General features: G+C 38.3%; 1 protein-coding gene across 4 annotated transcripts in view; it reads left to right on the forward strand.

Moving 5' to 3' along the window:
• Positions 1-26,964, forward strand: part of LOC124303819 (origin recognition complex subunit 2) — a 143,773-nt gene that overhangs the window by 14,350 nt on the left and 102,459 nt on the right. The gene's annotated exons all lie outside the window — the stretch shown is intronic.

The following is a 26,964-nucleotide window of genomic DNA, read 5'->3' on the forward strand; positions in this document are numbered from 1 at the left end:
GGAAACACGGCGCAGCGTGTGAGATAAAAAGCTGACTATTATCCCTGATCACGCGATTCGCTATGTCGTGTGCAAAACTTTTCGTAGGAATTAGAAGAGGCCGTTAGTTTTTTTTTTTTTTTTTTTTTTTCATCATCCTTGACGGATATAGGTATGAAACCGTTTAAAACCTACACACCTTTGCCGTTTACTGTGCAAACTTACTTACCATCCATACACAACGACGAATTCTGCACGTGTCTGTCTGTTATACATAGCTACGCATTATAACGTTCGGCGAACATAAGCTCTTTGACGTAAGAACGGGCGCGCCGAGGTCGCTCGAACTAAACATAACATAACATAACATAATAATAATAGATTGCGTAATTTAACCCCCCCCCCCTCCTCTCCCTACCTCCACCCCCACCACACAACCAAATTCCATTCATTCGTTTGAGAATCGCGCACGTATGTTCATCTCTTATATGCATATAATTTACACTTTGGCAGACCGTGTAGACTATATGTGTGTGTATATATATATATATATATGAGGTATTCCATGCCAACTGAGAGGTCATTTTCCCTGACCCCCGTCAATTTGCTTCATTATTTTTTATATGATTCTATAATCTAAAAAAAGCACTCGCCATTTTTTTCAGATTTTTCGTCCCAACCAATCTTTTTTAAAAAATGTTACAAACCCTTTTATGGTCTTAAAAAAAAGCCATTTTTTTTTTGTTTTTGCAAAAATTCACATAATTTTAGGGTTCCGAAACAAACATCTTGAGCCATAGTTCAGAGTGGAGAATTGATTTTTTGTGTTGTTTAAATATTTTTTTAGAGGAATAATTTTTCTTATTTTGTATGTGTACAAAACATTTGTTATGTTTGTAACATTTTTTAAAAAAGAACGGTTTAGTCGAAAAATCTGAAAAAAATGGTGAGTTCTTTTTTTAGGTTGGAGAATCATATAAAAAATAATGAAGCAAATTGGCGGGGGTCAGGGAGAATGACCTCTCAGTTGGCATGGAATACCTCATATATATACGAGAGTCGCATCATTGTCGTCGCAACGTGTGCAATTTTCTTATTTTTTTTTTTCATTTCATCTTGCGAGACTGAAGTTAGCAACGTTAACGTAACGAAGCATTCGGCGGATAAATAACTATTTTGCAAGTTTATAGTGACTTTGAAACAGTCAAGTTTTCAAAACATTAATACATTTATCCTTAGAAATGATTTACCGAATTTCCGACGTACTTGCAATTTCGAAATAACCATTTTCCGCAACGTTAATTGTGACGATAACGTTGTTCAGTTTCGGCCTCGTATTATTTTTCACGTTTACACACTTTTCGAAAAAAAATGTCTCAAATCGTTTGTAAACGTGACTTGTTTTGGATACTATGAAATAATTGAGTTTTTTGTTTTTCCCCCCCATTTTAAATTTATTCCGATTATTCTACTTGACTAACAACGATTTTTTGTATAATTATTAAGTCTACCAAGTTTCAGATAAATTCATCGGACTTTGGAGAGGTTTTACTATAAACTTTTATGAAATTATTTCACACAGTCGTGCGTGCAGCTTAAGCAATTGTAAGAAATTAATCTATTTACATTATAATTAAAAGAAAAAAAGTCCCCACGATTGTGAAAAAAAAAAAGATATTGAAATTATACCGAATTTTAACTCTAAACTTCACTCGAATTATTATATCAACAACTTCAGAGAAGTTGCATTATTTTACACGTTGTTATATTCATACGAAAGTTTTCGAATTATGATCCGATGTTGAGAATCGTTTTCCCTCCGTTAATTAAAAATTATACGGATAATTTTCGTTTTTACTTGCGTACAATTCGTAAAAACATCGGTTTGCAAATTTTCTACATCGATGCGTGTAAGAATTGAGAAAACTTTGTACGAGACTATATATCAATTTCTCTCCGATATCATTGCCATGTTTTTCATTCTCTTTTTATTCGTCTGCTGTTTTTCTTCTCATATTCAGCCGTGTGCAGTGCTCGCCTTGCTCCTCGCGGCATTCGATTCGAGTAATGCTAATCTTTAACCGTCAGACAAGGTCGTGCCAATACAGTGGAAACAATCTTCTTGTCGGATTTCATACGCTATTATAAATTTATAACGAATCACCGCTGCGGACGTTTAAAGCCGTACATTTACAAACCAACGATTGTTGACTCGTTCTTGTTTTTTATTCATTTATTTTATTTTTTTTTTTTATTCCATTTTCCGCTGCAATTCGCTGCGTTTTGTTAACACAGTAATTATATTTCGGAAGACTGCCAATATTTTTATTTTTATCATAATTATATTTTTATTTTTTCACATGCAACGCCGGTATATGTAATATAGTCGGCATGTAACAGGAAACTTTGCATTCCGCAACGTTTCTCAGCAAGTGGTGCCGCAGTAGCGAATCTGAGAAGCTTGGAAAGGTTAGAGAGAGTTGTACGTTTCTACGGTTTCCGCATGCGCACGTTGTACAATGTGTAACATACCGCATGCGAGCGTCAATCGGTAATGCAGAAAGTGATAAAAAAAAAAAAACAAATCCATGAAAATAACTTGTTGACGGAGTTGACAAATAAGAAGAAGAAAGAAATTATCGAACAATTTTTAACCTAACTGCTAAAAGTGAACGCGCTTCTTTCGTTATGCATTGTGACTGTAATAATTAGTCCTTTATGTATGCCGGAAGAGGAAAATTAATGGTAACTAAACTTTCGTCATCGATAATCGTCGTTAAAATATCCAAGGAAAATAGAATTGAATGTTACGATTAATTTCTATTTGAATATTATTTTTTACGATCCAGAGATTAAATTCAATTCAGTAAAAAAAAAAATAAAAAAAAATAAAAAATTGAAAAAATTGCGGTCACAATAATTAGTATCGCATCTAAGTATGTACCTATAAGTAAATTTTCTAATCAATCCGATCACTAAATCAGGTAACCTAAATTACCTTTTCAACTGTGACGTTCAAAGATAAATTGATCAAAATTGTTTTCATGGATTGAAAAATGAGTTTCCTTTCTTTTTTATTTCGGTCACCTGTAATAATGAATTAATCTGCTCTACGAATCGCCGTGATTTTTTATCATCTATATGATATATTTACACATAGTTATACGTACATGAATTCCGTTTGAATTCTGGTCAAACATGTATGTACACATGCATAATATAATACTTAACTATGTACACTGAGAAAAATTTCATTTGTTGTAGTAACTAGAAAAATTGAGTAAAACAGGTATCGTTAAAAAAAACTTTTTGAATATTGTTGGAATTACGAAAAACGAGTGCGCCTAACCATTTTGCGCTATCGTCGATCCTTTTTTGGTTATTGCTACGCAAAATCAGTTTGTGAGGTTTACTCTACTTTTTTAGTTAAACAAGGCTTTAACGTCAATTTATCGTTGCACGAGCGTTAAATTTTCGCAACAGTTGCAAGAAAATACAGCAACAGTGATCGTAATGAGAAAGAATAGCACCGAATACTAGACTTTCCGGTAATAGTTATAAAACTAATTATCATTTTTTACCTAGAACTATATTTCTCGATCGCGGTAAAAAATGAAAATAGTCAAGGACTGAGCGGTAACAGGAACTAAAAATTTCTCTCAGTGTGTATAATAATAGGGCAGAATTCGCAATCGTCGCATGTATTTGTAATAAAAACTCGCGGTTTACCTCCAGTAATTGATGTTTACATATGTGATATGTACGTGTACATACATGTATGTACGTATGTACATACCTTCACACCATGCACGCACCAACATCGTATTATCACGTTATATACTCTTAGCGCAGTGCTATTCTCGTAGATTTAAAGGCTATTATGTGCGACAGCTTACATGGCTGCAGTGTGCGGAAAGGAAAAACCGCAAACCGGAAGCCGATGATTTGTGTCAAACAGAGTGGCCTTGATCACAGTTTAGATGAACAGGCTGTTAAGTAGATTAGGCTTCTCAAGGCTGGAGATTTTCAACCGGTATATCTATAAGCAATCTTATTTTCACTCAGGTATATATCTATATATTATTTACGTACACTTGGAAGACCTCGGTGAATTGAAAACCGATACTTTTTGATTTTTTCAACCTTTCACGACTTAATCCTTCTTGTCAACACACCGGGTCTTGTGAGGAACAGTCGTTAGTTTTATGAATATCAATTTTTATGAATAATACTTCAAAACTTTGGAGACTACCAAGTTTTGAATAATATAGTCAACGCTTTGAGAAAGGAGCCTGAATTTTTCACATATTTCGAAAGCCAGGAAGACTTCGAAAAAGTGTATCGACAAATGTTGTAAAAGACAAGTGTTCGCGTGACGGGTTAACTGATATTGATCTTGATAAAAAAAAAAAATAGCTGTTAGATCACTAAATTGATTTACCAAATACCAACCAGTACATACTGCATACTGTACGATGATTGTGTGAATCACGAAATTATGGTACATAATTCAACGATCGTCATGAATTATTATCACTGTTGGCTCGTTCTTATTGAAAAGATACTAACCAAAGTGGATAGTCATCTTTGTCTTAATGTTGAAACCGGGCATGGATAAACTGCGATAATAATCGAATGAATGAACTGACGAATGCAGATTTTTTCCGATCATAATTCGAGACTGTGTGTAGGTATGGTAATCTATTCGTCAGGGTATACGCTCAAGAACGCGTGACGAACTTATTGTAATATCCGAGCCCTGCCCACGTAGCAACCTAGATTCCTCGATCATTGCTAGCGCGATGAGGAGACTCTCTCACGTGATTTTGTCATCCACGTCAACTTACGTACAAAGTTACAAATGATCAAGTCTGAAGTCGGTAAGGTTAACGTAATGAAAGATAATGGAAGATATCGTTGGTGCACAATTGTACAACGACTTTCTAAGTGAGGAATTTGCCATTTCAAAATATGAACATGTTCTCTTCGTTATGATTTATTAGCCGAATTTCACAGACAATCCTAAGGATCGAAGTAACGATTTATCCTGAACACCCATTCATGAAGTAACGTTACTAACTTCAACTTCGTACAACCGATGACGACTCGTCAACAGTCAGCACACTACGAGGATGAACCTTTTCATCCTTCTGGCCCTGAATCGCACATCTTAGGCACCGAGTGTTCATGAGGCGTAGTCTCTGTAGCAGCATGTTGTTTATAATACACTTGCTCAACGAGGACACGCCGCACTTCCATCGCGACATGCATGTCTTGAATTTATCCCGCAGATACCCGACGGATTTGTATCATATCCTTTGTCTCGCATTAGCATAACGTGATAAGGCGACAACCCGATCATCGCTGCTGCGCAGTCCTACTTCTCCTCAAGCATAACCTGCATAACTTTATCTGGGTTGATCTCTCATCGCGGATCCGCGGATCTGCTAGGCTTCGTATGGCGCAGGGATAACCGGCCAACCAGAAAGTCGCTACAGATTTTCTTCAGCTGGATAGGTATGTGTATGGATAACAAATCTGTCGCACATTTACAGAACCGAGAGATTATCAAGTTTTACGAGCATTTAGAGGAAAGTGGGACAAACCGTATCGAGCTTGACTGACATGATCCTTGGACTCAAAGCAACCTTGCGACGATAGCTTGTTACAACGAAGAAGAAAGAGTTTCGAGGGTTTGAAAAAAGTCGGAGATGATACGAGACTCAAAGTCTTGGCTAAAGACTTGGCGGACCAATCATCAAAACATCAGTGCACTGTAATGTGGTCAAAACAATCTGTCCATTTCACTATAAACGTTACTTGACGTTACTTGAGATGTCATTTTCCAACGTTCCTGATCAATGATCAGGAAAAGTTTGCCTTCGCTGAACGGAGTTTGAGAGATGAGGTGGATATCTTCAGGCGATGTGTACGTAGGTATAGTTTTCTGGTATGGGGAATTGTTACGGTGGGTCGATATTTCATCGCTACGTTATCGTAGATATTGGAGCGTGACTGTGTGGATTTTTATTAAGAGTTGTACAGTTAATTATGTCTCTCCATCCTTCCGTGTAACAACGTGATCTCGCGGCTCGGTGAACACCACGGATTGCTAACGTTCCCCCGGCTATTTTATACTTTGTTTTCGCGACAAAGAAGCTGGCGAGTTACCTTCTTTAACGTTGTGCAGTCTGCAATGTAATGTAGCGGTTCGAGTCACGAAATTCTCCACGCTTTTTTACGCTGTCTCTAGTTTAACTGTGCTGATGTTCAGTTTTAATGTGCTTGAATAAACCATTAACGTATCTTCGATGAAAAGAAAGTGGCATCAGAGTCGAAAGATTTCGGACTTGTGCTTGTACTAGCTGTCGAATGGTATTTGATTCAAAGTATATTTTATGCATCGGTTTACACTAACGGTTTTAATTTTTTTCGTCGAGGGGAGAAAAATTTCCAGTACAGTCTCTTCGATTTGTGAAAAAATGGTGTCAGGTGCCACGGGGACAAGTTTTGTTATCATCCTTTTTCCAGCAACTCAAAATTATTGCCCAAGAGGTTTATCTACGTACCAATTTTAAACTGTCATAAAAATGAGCAATGGCAGAACGACATTTTTTGAAAGTGAGTGACGCTTCGTTAACCTCACCTTGATCATCCACCTACTCGAGGACAGATATAAATGGCTCTTATCGAACGTGGCCTTCTTATCAAACTGACTAATTTTATCATCTGCCTTAAGCCACAAGTTTAATTAGAGATCACATTTCCGACATCCCTCCAAGGTTGTGGAAAAAAAGCTTTCGGGTTGTAGGTACAACGTAAGAGTCAGTCGTTGTGGGACAAGGCGTATTCACTTACAGTTAGAGGACAACTAATTCTACTACTTCCAATTCACTATATGTATTTTAGAATGTCTCGAAGTTACTTGAATTGCATTGAAGCCAATGTAAGTGATTTGAAACGTTGCGTATACAGTTGCACTTGTAGCCACTTAAAGTATATCGATACGTAACGTCAAGTCGCGCAGAGTTTTGGTCTTGTTAGAAATTTTGTGAAATCTTCCGAAGACGATTAATCACCTGAAAGTTAGTCATACGTAAAAACATGAATTTTTTTTAAGTGACGTTGTCAGTTGAAGATGAGTGAAATCACTGCTGAAGGTTATTTCCAGTCTTCCAAAGTCACGTACCTACTTTGCCACGAGCGATAATTTGAAGATGGGTGTGCTACCTGCGTATAAATATTCTACAATTCAATCTACAGTATAATTCAATTCAATTTACAATTCTACAGTTTAATATTCTCAATTCAATATACAATTCTACAGCACATTATTCTCAATTCAATATAAAATTCTACAGCACATTATTCTCAATTCAATATAAAATTCTACAGCACAATATTCTTAATTCAATCTGCAATTCTACAATACAATATCCTCACTTCAATATACAATTCTGTAGTATAATATTCTCAATTCAATCTACAATTCTACAGTACGACATTCTCAATTCAATTTACAATTCTACAGCACGACATTCTCAATTCAATCTACAATTCTACAGTACAATATTTTTAATTCAACCTACAATACTACAGTCAAATATTCTCAATTCAATATACAATTCTACAACACGACATTCTCAATTCAATCTACAATTCTACAGTACAATATTTTTAATTCAACCTACAATACTACAGTCCAATATTCTTAATTCAATCTACAATTCTACAGTTTAATATTCTCGATTCAATATACAATTCTACAGCACATTATTCTCAATTCAATATAAAATTCTATAGCACAATATTCTCAATTCAATCTACAATTCTACAGTACAATATTCTCAATTTAACCTACAATTCTACAGTACAATATTCTCAATTTAACCTACAATTCTACAGTACAATATTCTCAATTTAACCTACAATTCTACAGTACGATATTCTCAGTTTAATCGCGCACAAAAATTTTATCATCCGAATTTACGGAGGATACAAATACTTTTACTCTCTTCTTTCTCTCTTTCTCTCTCAGATTGGAGAAACCGAGATTATTGAAAAGCGAGCAACATCCCCTTCGACGTCGTGGATTGATAACGAAGCCTGCGTAACGATAATAAAAGTCGAGTGAACCGGTGCGTTTTTCGAGCATGCTGCGACCCTGAGGGGATCAGAGGCAATTCGGTGTGACGTTCGCTTCACCTCGCTTCAATGTCCGGTTTTTGCTCCGTTGCAGCGGTACGGTTGCGGTTTATTGAAAAAGTAATTCCTCAAATTCAGGTCATTACCGAATTGTCAGGGTCCCTTGACTGATCGGTCCATTTCCCAACGACTGACAGACAGACGGCAGCTCGAGCGTTCGTTCGTCTGTAACAAGTTCAATACTTTTCACCTTGTCCGTATATAAGGCACCGCATTACCCGAACCCGTGTCTCTGTGTGTATGCGCGTGTAACACTTTACCTGTGTTGCTACACGTCGCGAATATGGCTACGTAATTTATTCACATTGCAAATAAACCAAGGATATAAATATAAACGTTCGCACGCGTTGCAATGACGGAATTTCATCGTCGATGCGGTGGTGAAAATTGCAAATTTAAGGGATCGTCTCAGTGTGAAATTTTCAAAAAATTGTTTTTTTTTTTTTGCATTATCCTATAGTATACACTGTTCTAAACATTCTCTCAAATTTTTAAATCGAAATTCAAATTATTACGGTCGCTACAGCGTTTCTTGTAGAAAGGGAACGGGTTTTCTACCTGCGCGAGTACTAAGGTGCTTAGGTTCTATAACCTTGCAGAATAAACTGTCCAAGCATTTCAGTTCGTTTTTAACATCCACCACGGATAGACGTACGAGAAAAACCCCCAAGAAAAAAATCAAGACCTGGCATCGCCGATTGATCGTAAGTAAACGATTTATATAAACTTTTCCAACTTCAATCTTTAAACGCGTTTTTCTCAGAATGGTGTTTTTCAAAACGGTTTCCACTCTCAAAGGAAGAGTTTTGAAGATATCTAGTTCCAATTTCGGGAGAACATTTTGAACGTCATTCTTTATCGCGCTATGGAAGCTTTTTTTTTTTTTTTGAAAACTTCCTATTTTTTTTTACGAAAAACTATCGAAAAAAGGGCCACATTCGACACTTTTTGTTCAAACCGCCGCCATTTTGTCAAATTTGAAAAAAGAAAAAAAACCGTCCATAGCGCGATAGCGACTTTCCTACAGATCAATAATCTTTTTGAAATTTTTTTTTCAGATCAAAATTGCGGCCGTCATCGTGGAAACCGTGCAGCACCTTTTTTTTTCACGTGAAATTACAACAATTTATACAACAATGATGCACTCAATAAATAAACTTAAAAAAAATCATTTTGTATTCTTCATAAACGTATTTATTTATGAAAAAAAAACCGGACCGATTAGTTTATTTGAACATTAAAAAAAAAATTCGCGAAAATCAGTGATTTTTCGGAGGGTCACACTGAGACGATCCCTTAAAAGAGACGACAATCGTATGCGCGTATTACACTTTTTTTTATTTAAATTTTTTTGCAAGTTTTTCTGCGACAAAAATTGTAATTTTTTTTTTTTCAATCATGTTTATAAGTTACAAATTACGTGAAAATCAAATGCTTACTGTGATCAATTATTTTAGAAACGATTCGTAGAATTCTTTTCAATTTTTACAACTTTTCAAAACTGTTGTTCAAAATAGTCGCCATTGTTGTGTCGGCGTTGAAACAGAGCAATTAAAAATCGTTGCGGATGCTATATTGATGAACGGTGAGAAAGCAAGCAGAACAGAAAACAAAACAAATTCAGGGTCATGTAAAAAATCTGATTAGTGATAATGACGCGTGTGATACGTGACGGCTGGTGTCGCAGGAATTTAGGCCACCGAATTTTCGTCGGAATAATTAATAACTCGTGTCGTGATATGATGAATGAGATGATCAAGGTGGAGTTATAATATCCGGGCGAGAAGACAAGCAGCGTACAGTATACGCGCAATATCGCTCTGTCTATATAACATGTACACACAATGCCGGAAATGTTGCTGACGTAAGTGGCCTCTTAGTCTCGTTTAAGTCAGGTCATAAGCCGAAATGGTCCGATACACAGAAAGCCAAGGAATAGAATGATGTAGCTACGTGGAATTTGAAGAAATAATAATTAACGCATCGCGTGATCGGGATAAAATAGTGCGATGTCAGGTTGGAAAACTCGTTGGGCGTGTGCACTGAGAGAAATTTTTAGTTCCGGTTACCGCTCCAGTCCTTAACTATTTTCATTTTTTGCCACAATCGAAAAATGTAGTTCTAGGTAGAAAATGAAAATTAGTTTTTCGTAATTCCAACAATATTCAGACAGTTTTTTCAACGATACCTGTGTTACTGCATTTTTTTAGTTACTATAAACAATGAAATTTTTCTCAGTGTGGTAAGCTGGAATCGATTTCAATCGAGTACAAAAATTTTGCAGATTATTAACAGTACATGCGTAAGGAATTTTTCTGAAGATCCTCGATTTCAAGACGGTGCGAATGAATTTCTGATTTAATTTAAACTACAAAACAAATCAGTTCGTGATATTTGATCAATAATAATTTATCCTACAGCTGTATTTCACGATGGAAATGGAACGATCTCGCTTACGGAGAATTATCGAAATTCTTAAAATAGAAATCCGTATCTTCTAAAACTTTCTCAGTTATTACGTTAAAAATGAAACGGAAAAATATTTAAAAAAAAAAAAAAAAAAGCTGTCAAACTCGTGCGCGTACAACGATTTGCAGAACGTATCAAAGATTTCACCGCGTTGTATAACCCATCATAAAATCTGCAACTATCGATTAGCATGTTTAGAAAACGTGCGAAAAACCGGAGAATTACGATCGATAAAATCTTTTAAACACGATAGTTATGACACGTTTTAGTTTAATTCAGCACAATTTCATAGATCTGCGAGCAATCCCGTACAAAAAAAAAGAAAAAAAATCTGCATCAGCGTATCGGTATTATAGTATTATATATATATATATATATATATATATATATATCGTCTGAACGGTTCAACCTGAACTAATTCTTCATTTCCCGCTCTTCCCTTTGTTAGTTTACGCTTACGAGAAAGAGACGAACGGAAGATGTAGAAAAACGGAGGTTTAGAGCGACGAGGGGAAAAGTGAGGGGGGTGGGGGTGGGGTGGGGGAGGGGAGAGGTAGATTATTCTCTCCCTTCCCCCGAAATCCGAACAGCTGTTTTCGCTCGGGTTCGGCAAATTTCGTCCCTCTTCGGGAACGCGTCGATCGTCACGAAGGACTCCGAGGCTCGCACGCGTTGCGGGACCGCGATGACAAATAGACTGTGAACAATATACCTCCAGTCTCCCCCTCCCCCCTCCCCCACGTCTTCCACCACCGTGTCTCCAGCCTCCAGGCTCCCTCCCCTACCGCCCCTCGGTCGGATATTCCACCTCATACAAAGTCGGTGGGGGCCGAAGTCTAAGATTACGGTATTATACGATAAGGGGCCGGATCCGCTCTCTTGGGGGACTTACATATGCGTCACTGTGCTCGGAACACTTCCGGCTTCGATTGACCGGAGGGTGGTCCGAGGGATGAGACTAGACGGACAGTTTATATACAGCTGTGTTCATTGTTCTTGTAACTGCAAGAAATGAAACACGTGGCCCATTGTCGAACATGGTTAAAACACGGGCACGTTGCACTAAATAGCAAATTGGACTCGTGACTGTGGAATAATGGCGTGATCGATGCTCGAATACTACGGGAAACCAAATTCTTTGTTTCTGTATTGATCAGGGTCGGTGTTATGAAAAGTTGGCAAAAACCGGGAATATTTGCGAATATGTGGTGGATACGTAAAGGGTGTCTACAGCGTCTTGAATATCCTTAAATCGTGGAATTATCATGGAAAACAAAAATTGATCCTCAAGTAATATTTTCAAGAATCCTAGAAAAGTCGATATGATGTATTTTTGATTAGAAAATTTTTACATTTTATTTGTAATAAACGGCCTTGCATGCGTTAAATTTTAGCGGACGACGGACCATGCAGTCGTTAGAAACTCTCTCTTAATAAACTGCTATATACATTTTTTGACTCGATATTTAACCAACGCATCCTGTCCCTAAAATTTGTAATAAATCGAGATTAATTGTCCTGAAAACCCTTGGAATAGTCCGGAAATCTGAATTCTCGATTGAAGTAGACACGCTGTACGTAAATCTGATGAGAATATAAAGTTGGAGCGGTTTTTTCGCGGGAACTCCGTATTCGCAGCGACATCTCGTGACTCACTGACTTACAAATTATCGGCATCAATTAGACTAGATTGAATAATCTCGACAATTTTTAAACCGTGAAAATCTGTTCATTCACGTGTCAGCACCTCGATTGTACTTTAGAGTGAACAAATTCGCAGAGTTTTTCCCATGACCATGAAGTGACGTGCGAAGTGATGACATCTTTGACATTGGAGGTTAATTCCTGTAATTAGGTACTTCTCATATCTAATACTCTGGTATGACGAGTATAATACGAGTAAACGTTAACATTAAAATTCTATTTCGCAGAAACCTGCATTTACGATGACTGTGATAATGACGATACGAGGTCAATTCGCGCATGAGCTAATCACTGTTTAATAATGAGAAGGAAAATTCAAGGAAATACTTTGGTGAAAAGCACCCTTCCTTACTGGCAGCTCCTCCTCCTCCTCCTCACTTCGATTCGCTCTCCGTTTTGGCCTCGCTCTCTCACTCTCTCTCTCTCTCCAACTTACCCACCCTCGAAATTCTCCCTCGTCGACCGCCCCTTGGATTCGTTATTTATGTACCAAAGCCGTGCTTTCGACGGCGAGTGTATAATTCCACACCATTATATATTAAATGGGCACCCGAGGTAGCTTGCCAAGCTATACTTCGCCCTGAATAACTCTGCGATCCTGTTCACCGCCATGTTCACGAATACCTTCAATTCGCATAACTGGTGTAACGGACAAACTGATTATCAAAATGCGCTCGTTAATCTCGTCAAGAATTTGTCGTTAATCTTCGAATAAAATTCCTCAATCGTTCTTTCTTTGCTTTGCTGCAACTTCACCATCTCTACAATCGATGATTAAAACACGGAATTACGATAATTTGTCGCTTTACTTTTAAATTACTATCCAAGATTTTCACTTCGTATTTTGAAAGCGGACGATGAGGTTGGAGAGAGTTGTACCATATGATTTGGCAGAGACGGGAAATAGGTCTTGAACCAATTCTCGATGAATCGCTACATAAATCACATTCTCCAGGTGCTCACTGCTCATCCGTACACCACTAAGATGATGAGTAATCGTTACAATTTTGAACAATTTGTATCGGATCTGTCCTCATTAACGATTCACACACACGCATACACGCGCAAACACACACATGCGATGGGTAAAGCTGATAAAACAGAATGTCCAAATAAGCCAGGACACCTACCTGCCTACATACATGTAATCATGAAAGTGAAAAATCTTGCGTACGCTTGGAGAGTCAGGTCGCGGCTCTGTAAGTAGGATGTATGTAGATACCGTGTGCACGTGCGTATTGGAAGCGTGTAGGTACCATCATCGTGATAAAATAAGGCTTACTTTCACGTACACTATAAGGTATATACGTGCCTGTACAGTAATTCAGTGCTAGTGTTTCAACGTTGCTTAACATCAATTGAAGATAAAGTTTCATATCAAGTATTATAGGCATTTATATGCCTACCTACTAAGATACGATGAAGGTTACGGCCTGGGATGGCCTGGTTCTTTTCTAACGTCGTTTCCAAGGAGAAAATTAACAGAATAACGAGAAGATGAAACGCGGAATACATTAACTAAGCAGTACATCATAATTGTGGTAATTGAAAAGCCTCGTTTCGTCGTACTAGGAATACTCAATCACTCACTCTAAGCATCACCGAGGCGATTTTCTTGAAGCATCTCTTACAACTAACCGACTTGGAAGCTTTTTTCTGCACCTACTTTGTACTTCCCTTATTTTTTTCTCATTCGCCCCTTTGATCGATGTGTGGTACTTGCGATATTAGCGTACACCTGCAGCTCAGCTCTAATTATGCGGGACTGAAGTTGGTAACGTTGACGTATCGAAACGTTGAAACAAGAAATTACTGTTTCGCAACTTTAGAATAAGTGGAAAAGTCGAATGTACAAAATCTTGGTTTGTCGATGCTGTATTTACGATTTGCCAAGTTTCAGGCAATCCTAAAGTTGAAAAATAACAACTTTTTCCAAAGATGCATCATTACAACAAGGTTACAAACTTCAGCCTGATCTAATTATACGGTGAAATATCATGCGTAGTCACTTGACAGTCGACACAGGTTACACTCAACTAACAACTTTCGAAGTCTTTGAACCATCGGAAAGAGCATGGAAATCTTGGACATGATTGAAGGCAATTTTGATATCAGTCGAGGCTGCTGAACAACAGCAGTGGAGTAGAAATGATTGTAATCATTTTGATTCAAGAACAGCATCACCATAGAAATTTCGGCAATTGCATTCAGTTTTGTGTAACGCCGTATTGAAAATCAATTTCTCTTGTCAACATTTCCTCGATTTTTTCTCAACGACCTCCCCCACCTCCCATTTCTGTTCAATGTCCTAGCTACATTTCTGATTTTCTCGGTCCCATGCATCGTAGAGCTGGATTCTAGAAGTCGTTGTTTCTGTTGTTTGCTTGTGCTCTGCGGAACTCGTTGCTTACCTCTACTCGGGACGTCATCTTCCATCTAGATACCTTCAAGTAAAAACTGTCAAATTATTTAGACAGCCTGAGAACTTCTTTCAATTAGATCAGAAGCACTCATGCCTCGCGTCGTATTTCCTATTTCTTATTTTTTTTTTTTTTTTTGATATCTATTTTCTATCTCTATGTTCTCTATTTTGTATTTTGGTAGTGTAGTATGCGTTTGATAGCCTAAAGTTGAAAGTTATTGTATATTCTGTTTTAAATGTTTATATCTATTACGTATCTTCTTATCATACATCTCATGGAGAGTATCATGCATTGTACACCGAAGTTGTCCTTAGGGTGCTCATCGCTCCAGGACATTCTCAAGTAAACGCCTTTCTCTATCCATGTCTCTCTTCAACTCGCTTCAATGAACCGATGGTCTGGTGCACCACCCTTCGGACGGCGCAGAATCCGTCTTGGCACACATGCGTACGTACGTGGGTAAATAAATAAATACCTAGACGGTAGAGCGGGCACCTCTCAATCGGCAGAGCATAAGTCATACACGTGTTCACATACGTGCGATCGGAGATACTTCGTCACGGCGTCGTTAACGCCGAGTTGTGAAACGCTGCCACCACTTTCACTAACGCAGTCAAGTTTCATAACCGTTATTATCGTATGACGAGTAGGCGCACACTCATTCATTCACTCGCTCACCACGGGCACGTGGATTGTACACAACTCCTTCGGACCGTCTCATGGAAGACATCAACCCACACCATGGAGCAGGCCCGATGCTGCGCCGCGTGTACCTCGTGCCGCGTGCATCGTGCCTCGGAACTTGAAAGCACCCGAAAGCCAACGGCACGTGCAGCCTCTGGCTGTCTTTGGATAGTAAACATACCCTCCTCTTCACCGGACGACTTTTAGGGCACATGGAATGACGAATATCGCAGAGCTCCTTATCGGTTTCAACTTTATGCCCAAATACCACCATTTTGGTTAAATGAAACTTGAAGCCTGGGATAGGAGTCATTCACGACCATGCGGGTTCTCTGGTGTACCCTATCTTTCTACCAGGGTATAAAATTCTCACTGACGTTTACCTAAATCTTTTACGAGGAACATCGGGTAGTAGAACCTAGTAGTCACTATTGTGCAATTTTAGAACGACTTTTGAGGAGTTGGTTTTTTAAAAATATCGGTATGTTTTGTTTGTTACGGTTGATTAAATTTCGGACAATCTTAAAGATGCGAAGTAGCAATTTTTTTTCGAAACATGCATCGTTGCTGTAACGTTACTAACGTCAACCTCATAACCTTTTCGATTATTAGTACACACTTGCGTTTTATTACCGTTATATATTCATTTTGTAAGTCCGTCAATCTCTATCGCGTAAAATATTGCAATATCAACTATCACTCTGATAAAATCCTTGATCTGAAATACTGAATCAATAATAGTGAAGGTAAGGTGAGAGCGAGAGAGACGAATTTCATCAGAGAGATATACATCAGGTGTAAAAGCACTTTTTGATGTGAAGTCTTTCTAGGATATTTTGATACACGTTTATGGCGCGGATGAAGTGAAACGTGCTTGGACCACAGCTTTAAATAAGCAAGCTCAAAGTCGATATCGACCTCCGTATTCTGACTACGTTTCGCAGTATTTGCAGGTACAAACATTTGAAACGTTGAATATTCCGTTTTTCGTTCGCTTCTCCGCTTTTTCCCTACGCATGCATACCAACAATGACACCTGTTCTTTCATTACAAACAGCTTCCGAAACGATATCACCATCCAATTTTTTCCGATAAAAAAAGTTCTGTGATACAGACAAAAGAAGTCCAGTACTCGCTGTATCTCGATATTCCTGCCTAACTTGCCTCGGAAATCCGCAACCGCGACACACCCAATTAAATAAATCCTCCGACTAGTCGCGTTGCAGTCCAAAGCGAGTTGCCTATCAAACCAATTGCTCGATTGGCGGTTGAGTTGTGCTTCCGTCTATGCGGTCGCCCGGAACGACTACCCCATCTAATGATCTTTAGCCACTGAATCAAGGGTCAGAGATCCCGTCGTTTAATCCCAGAGTCTCGACATGGTCTACACTGGACTGGTCACGTTGTGAAATCGACTCCTTTCAACCTGGTTCCCTCAACAACTCCTGCGGAGAATGCGCGTCGCAACGTTTGACGAAATCGTTTCAGAATTTGAATCCTTCGTCCGATGTATTCGACTGAGTGCACTTCAATCTAGAAAGGATTTTTATCAGGAAATTTAAAAGGACCGGATCACCCGAACGGTGATCGATGGACGAACTACCGTAGGATTAAATTGAACTCCATCAAGGACATGGTGAAGGAGACGGCGTCCTCGGTCCTCCAGGAGTCAGGCTCTCCTCAGCTTCACCCTCCACCCTCTCTTATCCTTGACAGGTTTTAACGCTCAAAGCCTCCGGCCTTAACGCCCTCCATGGAAAATGTTTCCTCGAGAAGGACCCGTTATCGATTTACCTCGCATCCCTCGGCTCTGGCTAAAAGCGATGCCAAGGTATTCGCGGTGGAATGTTCACCCCGGTCTTGTCGTACCGGAAGCTTAACGCCTCGTTGTTTCCCAAATGTGGAAGAATGTCTACTCACCGATATGTTTACACCCGGATACCGATGGAATACCAAACCATGGTGTCCAGTTTCAGGGAAGCTTGGACCTCTGTGAAAATTCCTCGCTTTCCAAGTCACTAAATGTCTCGCAGTTCCTTCACAGTCTTGAACCTCTTTGGAAACGTTCAATCGCAGTAAGTTACATGCATCTGTCAAATTGGAATAAGCATTAAGTGGGATGGATTTATATGTCGATATAGTTTTCATTCGGATTTAGTATTCCGATGTAAAGCTTCGCGGTGTAAGGAACTTGGGAAAACCACATAGCTCCTTCTCGACATGTTCATGGTGGTTAATAGAAGCGGGAGGGAGATTCAGGTTCGATCTAACGATCATCTCCAGTCGTCTCAACCCTGACCGAGTAGCCAGGGGAAATGTCGTTATTTGGGAACGTCGATTTGTAAGTTGAATCCCCGAGGCGATGGGTGATCGGAGTTTACCGCACAAGCCACACAGAAAATACGAGCAGTCCCAGAAGCGTTTCGAATAAATCTGGTTTGGATTGGCTCGTGCGATGGCAGACAAAACGGAAAGTAGAAAGAAAATAAATAACGCAGACTGTAGTAACGGTGCGATTTCTGTGATTTTGCGTTTGCTGTGATTAATCGAGTCAATGATGAAAAAGAAAAATAAACCGTGCCAAAGAAAATTGAGCTTATTTGCACAAGCTGGTACGTGTACAACGTTACGACGATTTAGCATCTTGGTAGAGTAGAATTGCTGTGCGAGTACCTCGAGCAATGACTAATCGGGCTAACTGTGCTAATGACTAATTAACTCTGAAACACGTCAGCGCAACGATGGTTCAAAATTAGTGAATTTCATTTAGAATAAAACAGGTCTGTATACGTACGGCGTGTGCATAGTATCTTCGTCGTTGGTTTTTAGACCAGAGTCAAGAAGGATTCCACGTAGTAATAGACACACGACCTGCGTGACCGCGTTTACTCCGTAATTTTTCACGTTCACAAAAGTAGGTTGACGATGAATCGTAAATATTTAAGTATCAGACCCACGCGTTTACGCACAACGCGCAACGTGCTGTAACCTTTGAACAAATGGTTTATTAAACGAGGGACACTTCGAAGGGCGGACCCACATAATTAATACGATAGAATTTGAATTTGAATTTGACTTCAACGTTAATTCGAATCTCTTCGAATTCGAAAATTCCTTCTTCAATTTCAATCTGAAAGTTCGGAAATAATTTGACAAATAGTAAGGCACTATAAAGAAAATTCTCACCGAATGATTTCACGTGAAAAACTTTTTATTTAGGCATGAAAATTGGATAACTCTATTTTCAAAGTGTGTAATTTTTCAAACAGCTTGTTTGACAAAAATTATTTATATTAATGGGAAAAAGGTTTGGCCGTTAAAGAGTTAAATTAACTTTACGTCACTTTCCGTGGTTTAATTACCGCCTTCAGGTGATCGATCGTGAACTGAAAACTAATTTTCAAACACACGATCAATAGGCTTTACGAAATTTCACGTCATGTGTTGAAACGACTTGAAATTTGCACTCGTAGCATAAATTTTTTTTTCATTAGTCACTTATGAAAAATTTGTGTTTCCCGTTTTCGCATGATCTAATTTCAGCTTCTCCATCATCATGCACGGTGGCTACTTCGCTAACTTTTTATCGAAAAATCGTACTCAGAGACTTAATATTTTTGTTCATCCTACTGAATTTCGGCCAGAACAAACATTTCTGCAAATTAATGAACAAAGCTGCTTTGTCACAGGGAATTTGAACAAGCGGGTACATTCATCCGCAAATAACTGTTCGATACAATAATCTCTAATTCTTTCCACCGTTCTTTCGTGACATTATCAACCTTGTTTAGAACCACAATGTCCTTGCGAGTACCATTATGAATATTTATTTCGTTCACGATTCGATACTTGAAGTGAATTTGAATAACTTGGGGCAATTGTTTAATCCAATATTCGGGAAGGATTTCAAGTGCGTATAACATTAAGCGATGGGATTTCTTGCGTGTAACTGGAAAGACTTCAATCCTTGAATTATCCCTCCGAGAAGTCTTTTATCCATTCACCAAGTCCAAGTGATCCTTTACATTTGCGAACGAGTATTAGCTCCAACTCGCAGCAATCAATTGTAGCATCACCCGTAATTCGATGTTCATTGTGGCCCGTGTGGCGCCGGTATTTCGACCTCGATGTCCATTGTTTCCAATGATCTAATACCTCTTCTAACCACGACAAGCTCGTTCCAATCGTCTCGTCTCGAAGGCTCGAAGCCCTGTGTTGTACACCTCTACAGGTACGGTCACAACCATCAGAGCTAAGTAGGCATTGGTGCCTGCAGATCTACCTGGAATGATTTTCCAGGAGATGATGGGGGTGTTAGCGCATGCATTGCGCAAGAGCGTTCACCCCGTCGACGTGCCGTTCAATATCCACCAGAAGCAAGGCGGGCCGGGCTGCTTCCCTTCCATTCCCTTCACTTCCCTTCCCTTCCCTTCCCTACCTTTCCATTCCATTCCCGCCTTCCACAACCAGAGCAGCCAACCGAACACCTCCGAAATGGGTTACCCACCTTTTCCCTACCTATTTCAACGCGGGTATGCAATTTACGTCAAAAGCCACCCTTCAAACGGGGGGGAAGAAACTAATCGCCGCATCCATTCCTGAGGGAATCCATGCAAATTTTCTTTTCACCGCGTTTATGTACAACAAACGACTTTCAAATTAATACTCGCAATCTCGTGATCCTCGAGCGTGTTTTTTTAACAGATTTAACGTAAACGCGACACTCGAGGTGTTTACTTGTTGTTAATTTGCCTTGAAATATCCTCGAGTTTTTGGATATATATATATATATATATGTATATATTTATGTATCGTATATACAAATCGGAGAGTTTTATACGAAGTAAAGACTGTGAACAACAAGTGCAACTGAAGTTAATCAAGTTGAATTAGGTCGAAGCAATGTCCCCTCGATATTACAAGGAAACGAGGTGAAAACAAAAAAAAAAAAACGGGTTGTACGAAGTACTCATTTTTTCGTATGACAAAACTTTACTGCTTGTCCAACATCAGATCAGATCAAAATCGCAGTATATAATTTGTCGGAAAATAGATTATCTTATAAATCGTTACTCGAATTGGATTCCTTTGTTTTTTTGAGTTCTTTTATTTCCCTAAAAACTACTCCTTGCGTAACATCGATACCGGATGCCTGCAATTAATTAATGCTTGATCGTTCTCAAAAGGAATTAGAATTGGAAAGCAGTAACTTTTATCGAAGGTACAGATATTGTTTCAATCAGGTACCCAATGATCGGTGATTCATATTATAATATATCTACAAATAGAAGGTTCACACTTTCCGTGTTTCTAGTTGAGATGTGTTATATACTTGTACCTACTTTCACATTTTTCATTCTCCGAATCAGTCACGTTAAAGTAACTATTATCATCTGTCAACTTATCCGCGATAATCGTCATCGGTTAACAGTGATCTATAGAAATGAAATTAGATTCCAGGAAGTTCGAACTTCTCATGATCTTCATCATCTGTTGAGAATTCTAGGAAAGACTAGAAATCAGTGCTCATTACGCGGTTCGACAAACGTCATGTTCCCAATTCTTATCAGACTCCCAATTCAAGGCTTGCTTGCATCGGGCCTTCTGATAATCTAATCATTCGTCTCTCTGACGTTTCGTCTTTTCCAAAGTCCGAGAGATTCTTGGAAGTGGATACTTAACTAGACGGAAAAATCGAACGTATAAAAAAAAAAAAAAAAAAAAAAAAATTCATTTTTCTTCCAAACTGGTTCAAAAGTTCCATTTAGGTATAAAAATACGCCTGTTAAAATTTGACCTCTCAACATTAACATTAGAAACGTTACGAATCGCACTTATTCTATTTTCCATAAGAATAACATGGGAAAAATCGTTTTTGCTCCTTCTGATTTTGATAAATAGCCAACAATGCGTCGTACAGAAAATGAACAGACATATTTTTGTACAGAATTAATCGCTCTTCAAAAAAAGGTGCGACATCATTTTATGACAAATCTACTCTTTCAAAAGTTATTCAAGTTCCTGGAGTAACATTTTACGTTGAATAACTTTCAAACGAGTAAATTTATCAGAAAACAATATCAGACCTTTTTTCGAAGAGTGTCCGCGAATTTTCTGCAAATTTTCAAAGTTCTTTTTTTTTTTTCTCTTCTTCCTTCAAACACCCTTTCAACGCGCGGACGTGCACGTAGCTCTTGATGCACGCTCGGCATCTACGCGTTATAGAATTCTGTGAACATGCAAATGAAAGGCAGGGGAAAGTGCGCAAACTCTCGCCGCCGTGGCAGCAGCTAAGCCCTGCAGCTGCCGCTACCTGCTACTGTGTTTCGCCCTCCTCCTCTCGGAGACCTCGATTATGTTCTGTTGTTGAAGAAAGAAAGAAAGAAAGAAAGAAAAAAAGAAAAAGAAAAAAGTATCCAACTATATCGAGCTCAGTAGCGAAAACAGCTTTCTTCTACATTTGTATAATTATTGCCTTTGCAACGCTGGCCAAACTCTGTCGCCTCGTTTGCCAAGCCTCTCACAATCAGCCCACTTTTCACTCTCTTCGGCAAGACGTGGAAACGAAATTCTATCAATGAGATATTCTTATTTGAATAATTAGTTATTTGTTTCAAATTTATTTACACAAGTCAATTTTACAGCCTTGAAATTAATGACTTGCACTGAGAAAATTTCATTTGTTACAGTAACTGGTAAAAATTGAGCAAAACAGGTATCGATAAAAAAAATATTACGCCTAACCATTTTACGCTAACGTCGATCCTTTTTTGGTTATCGCAACGCAAAATCAGTTTCTGAGGTTCACTCGACTTTTATTTGTTAAACGAGGCTTCAACAACAATTTATAATCGTTGCACAAGAATTAAATTTTCGCAACAGTTGCGAGAAAATATAGTAAGAGTGATCGTAATGAGAAAGAATAGTAACGGATACTAGACTTTTCGGCAACGGCTAGAAGACTAATTTTCATTTTCCACCCAGAACTGTGTTTCTCGATTGTGGTAAAAAATTAAAATAGCGAAGAAACGAGCGGTAACCGGAACTAAAAATTTCTCTCAGTGTGTTAAAAGAATTTGCCGATATTTGCATCGACTCGATTCAGGTCGCCTTGTCAAACGATGAATCAGTTTTATGCATGGTTTTGGCAACGAATGTGTGTGTGTGTGTATTCATAATTCTGACAAAGCTTAAAGCATTTTCTAATCAGAGGTAAATAATTGTTTTCACAAACTTTTTTATGAAAATATAAACATTGCGTATTCCTTTATCACGGTCGAGTGAATTTCCGCATATACAATCAAGCCCGAAGTTTGAAAATGACCGTTTATTCGAAAGACGCAAACTCCAATAACATCAGCTGGATAGAAACGGCTTTCGTGAATTTTCCGTAGCTGGAGAACCAGCTTTATCTTCATACAATATATTTTACAGGCATGTAACGTCAACGATAAAGTAAGAACAGATAAACGAACGTATAATTAATACATCAGGAACGAACGGCTCGTGACAAAGTCTCGCATAGCAGATAAAACTCGGCCAACACGACGGTTTTCTCCCGGCAGGAATTACTCGTAGGTATAAAACGCTTACTTGCGGCGTCCGCCTCCGTAAGCTCGACTTACTCTCTCGGTTGAACGATGGATATGGGTGGGGAGAAAGTGAGCATTCGCCGTATTATCGAGGCTTGCGAGATATTCAGGAAGAGAGTCAATTTCACGTTTTACACGATCATTCTATCACCGCCGTCTCCTTGCCATGATTTTCATTTTTTCTTCCTTAATCTTATTCTCGTTTTTCTTTTACTTTTCCTTTTGCGTTGGTCACCTTCGTTCCAATCTTGGCTAAACTCGGGCGAGAGCTCGTATCCATACTTTCACGGTTTCTAAGAAAGTCTCTTTTACACTTCACGCAGACGCGGATTAGGCGCCGATCGAACCATTTCTTGTCAGTTTTTACCATCAATCTAGGCTCCAGCATTTATCGCGTTAGACTTTCGGATTTTATCTAACGCGAATGTGTAATTTACGCCAATTTTTTTACGCCCGATTTCATTTTCGTTCTTATCATACAATACGACTTGTATTTATCCTGAAATCTGCAACACTTCGTAAAGTACGACCAAGAATCCATGAAACGAAATGGAAATCGTTGTTTTTTTTTAATTGGGTTCGTTTCCAGTGAGACTAATTCGGACAATTTAACTGATTATTTGGTGATTTTTTTATTTTTATTTTTTTTTTATTTTAACCCGATGGAAAATAGGTAAAATGGCTACGAAATACATTCGAGAGTCGCAATATGTAATATCGAACTTTCGAAGAAGCTATAATCTGCAGCTGTAATAGAATTTCAAAATGTAGAACGGCGAAAAATGAAGAAAATTCGAAATATGTAGAAAGGCGAAAAATGCAATCGTTAAACTTTCAATCGTTTTATTGATATTCCAGAATCTTTATTCCGTCTATCCTGCATTTTCGTTTTTTTTTTAATGATATTCTCACCTTTCAATTTTCGACTTTTTTGTATATGTACTTGGACTTTCAAAATTTGAAAATACGACGTTGCGTTCTTTTTATTATACGCATATCATTCCACTTTTTGATTCTGCAAGGAGAAAAATGGCTTTTCCAATCTAGCGTCATTCTCAGGATAATTAGGGGACTAGAGCGTCGAAAAATCGCATATCCGACTTTTTTCTCTCTTTCCGAAAGTATCTTGGAGTTAAAATTTTTGAATAATTCGAAAAAATTACGGATTTGGCAGCCGAAAACGCGAATCGTTGCACGTTTCGCGAAATCCAAAAGCCATCCCAAACTTTGAGAGCGTTTTTCTCCCATTTATTTATTTAATCATTTTTTTTTTTTTCTCTGATTTTCGCGACTTCTCGAAAACCGAGCCTTCAATCTTGACTTGAAATTCGAACAGCATCTTCATTAAGTTCGTCATTTTCGGGCTATGCTCGGAAGTTTCCGGGGAAAGTTTAACTTCTTAATTATTAATTAACAAAGCTTCGAATTCTAGTGAAAAATTGATGTTTTTACAAAAATGGTCGAATTTTGTTGATTTTTTTTTTTTCTTCCTTCGAGCGTGGACCGAAAACTACCAGTCTTAGAAGCATTCCAATGAAACTCGATTCAAATCGGTCGATTAGACCCAAGATATCGCTGCAAAACGAAGTATATATATTTACATATATATGTAAGAAAAAAAATGACCAAACCTTTGACCCCGCATCTCGTGAATACTACTAACGTTATGGGATTAAAAGAATTTTTTTTTACATCATTCAAACCATTACTAAACATCGCGCGAAAGGAAACTTTTTTTTTTTTTTTTTACCTTACCGACATTCGTTTGTTCCAAATTAATTCCTGAAGAAAAATTGCCTTTTCGACCGTTTCGACGCTCTAGTCCAACTTTATGCATATTCGTAAAAGAAGGGGTCATCAAATGCGGCATACTAAGAAAAAAAAGAAAAAACGGAAAGAAAAAGTGAAAGAAGGAATAAGAACGTATCCGCAAAGGTGACACGGTTAAGTTCGAAAAGACGGGTAGGCACACAACGCGGTTCGAAACGAACGGAAGAGTTGGCCTGGATTTCGTCGTTCATGTGACCGAGACGCCGCCGCACCGGGTTTTATTCGATCATCGTCGTCACGGCGGCGTTCTCTCACCTTAACGACGTCTTAGAAAGTTTTCGTGACCCGACCTAACCCAATCTAGTCTAACCGATCGAACCTCGGCAAATTGCTATCCGTAACCATGTATCATACCCGTGTCTGTATCTGTATGTATACATGTATGTATGGTGTATATATATATATTCGCCTATAGTTTAACGAAACGGGCGAAGGTCAACTTCCGCCTCCCGGGTTACATATTCGATTATTAATCGATCCCTGTTGTACCTCTAACCTTTATTAGATTAATAAAGTTTAGAGTTTATTTGTAGGGCGGACGTCTTTTCAATCGGAAAAGACGAAACATCGAATGACGATGGGTTTCATCATCGTGGAATCTTTATCACACAACTGTCAAGCTGGTTAAAATTCTCCCAAAAGTGATTCTTTGTTTAAAAAAGAAAAAAAATTAACTTGTTACGTCCGTGAATGGAGTTTACACCTGAGCGGTAGGAATAAACCGGTTGGCTTCACTTTTACGTTCCGGGTCAACCGGAAATCAGTATGAGGATTAAATAACGTAGGATTTGTTTGAGGCATTACTTGTATATTTATTTCGAATAAGCTGAGATGGCGGTAAAAACGAAGTGTGCTGTACGAGGCTATGTAAGAAGTCTAGATGTGACGTAGTTGAGAGTTAGAATAGGAGTGTCGCTAGAGACGAGAATCGTCGGGGTGCAGAAAAGGTGTGAAGATGCTAGAGGAAGGGAATGGAATTAGATGAGTAAGCGCGATAGTGAATAGCGTGAGACTGGTAGAGATAAGAGGACCATGATGTTCGTATAAGAACTGTGGGAGAGTTGCTGGACGCAACGAGTTCTAAAAATCTTTTTCAAAAAGGTATCTAGGTATCGTTTAAGGATCGCGGAAAAATCTCTCTCAGTTTTTCTAATCAAAATTTATTTTACGAATATTATAAAGTATCGGCAAAGTTAAAGGATGTGCTAAAAGTAACGAAAAAAAAAAAAACAACAGATAATTCCTATTAAGTATTGGATAAAGAATTCCGCCAAGAGGCCCATTTTCACGATTAAGGAACTCCACGAAAGAAGTTTGACAAATTTTTAGTGTGAAATTCATTCTGAGCGACCGATTAGGGTTAATGCGAATCGGTAATAAAATTATAGGATTCGGGGCTATTAGGTACGTAAAATACTTTTCGAATTCGAGGCATATGTTTGAAAATTTGTGTCTGAAATAAAAAAAAAATATATGCATACGTATATATGTAAAACTAAACAATTATATAATTACAAAATTCGACGTTATACAGACGAAATTTGCTCTCGCAGAAGGTAAAACGTTTGTCGTTGCTGGTATTGAGCAGCCGTATTTGTTTGAGCCAGGGTGCAGCAGAAGAAGAAGAGTGCAGATGGAAAAGATGTGGAGCGCTGTTTGCGGAGGTTGAAATAGCTGGAAATAAAAGTATATAGCGAGAGTCTGACGATGAGTTATATTCGCAGGTGGTGCAGTCGGCACTGGAATAAGAACTCTTCGGTCAGGGGGAGGGATTTTATTTATTGCCTAAACTTCGCGGTACGAATTGAGAGTAGAATTTTGCGAGCCGCAGACGCTGCAAAATTCTAACATTTTAATCGTCATCTCGTTTAATCCATTTTTATACATATTATACAGGCGAAAAATGAATTATCAATTCTGGAATCCTGTTACAGGATGGTAAATAATAACAATTATTTCACCGTGTCATTTTTGTAAACATTGCAGAGTATGAAATTTTTGACGTCAGAGTTCAATTGAATTCTAAAAATTCGACTGAATTCATTTTGCGTCAATTGGAAAATTTTAATTCACTGGTG

The sequence above is a fragment of the Neodiprion virginianus genome, chromosome 4 (assembly GCF_021901495.1).
Source record: "Neodiprion virginianus isolate iyNeoVirg1 chromosome 4, iyNeoVirg1.1, whole genome shotgun sequence".
NCBI classification, from domain to species: Eukaryota; Metazoa; Arthropoda; class Insecta; order Hymenoptera; family Diprionidae; genus Neodiprion; species Neodiprion virginianus.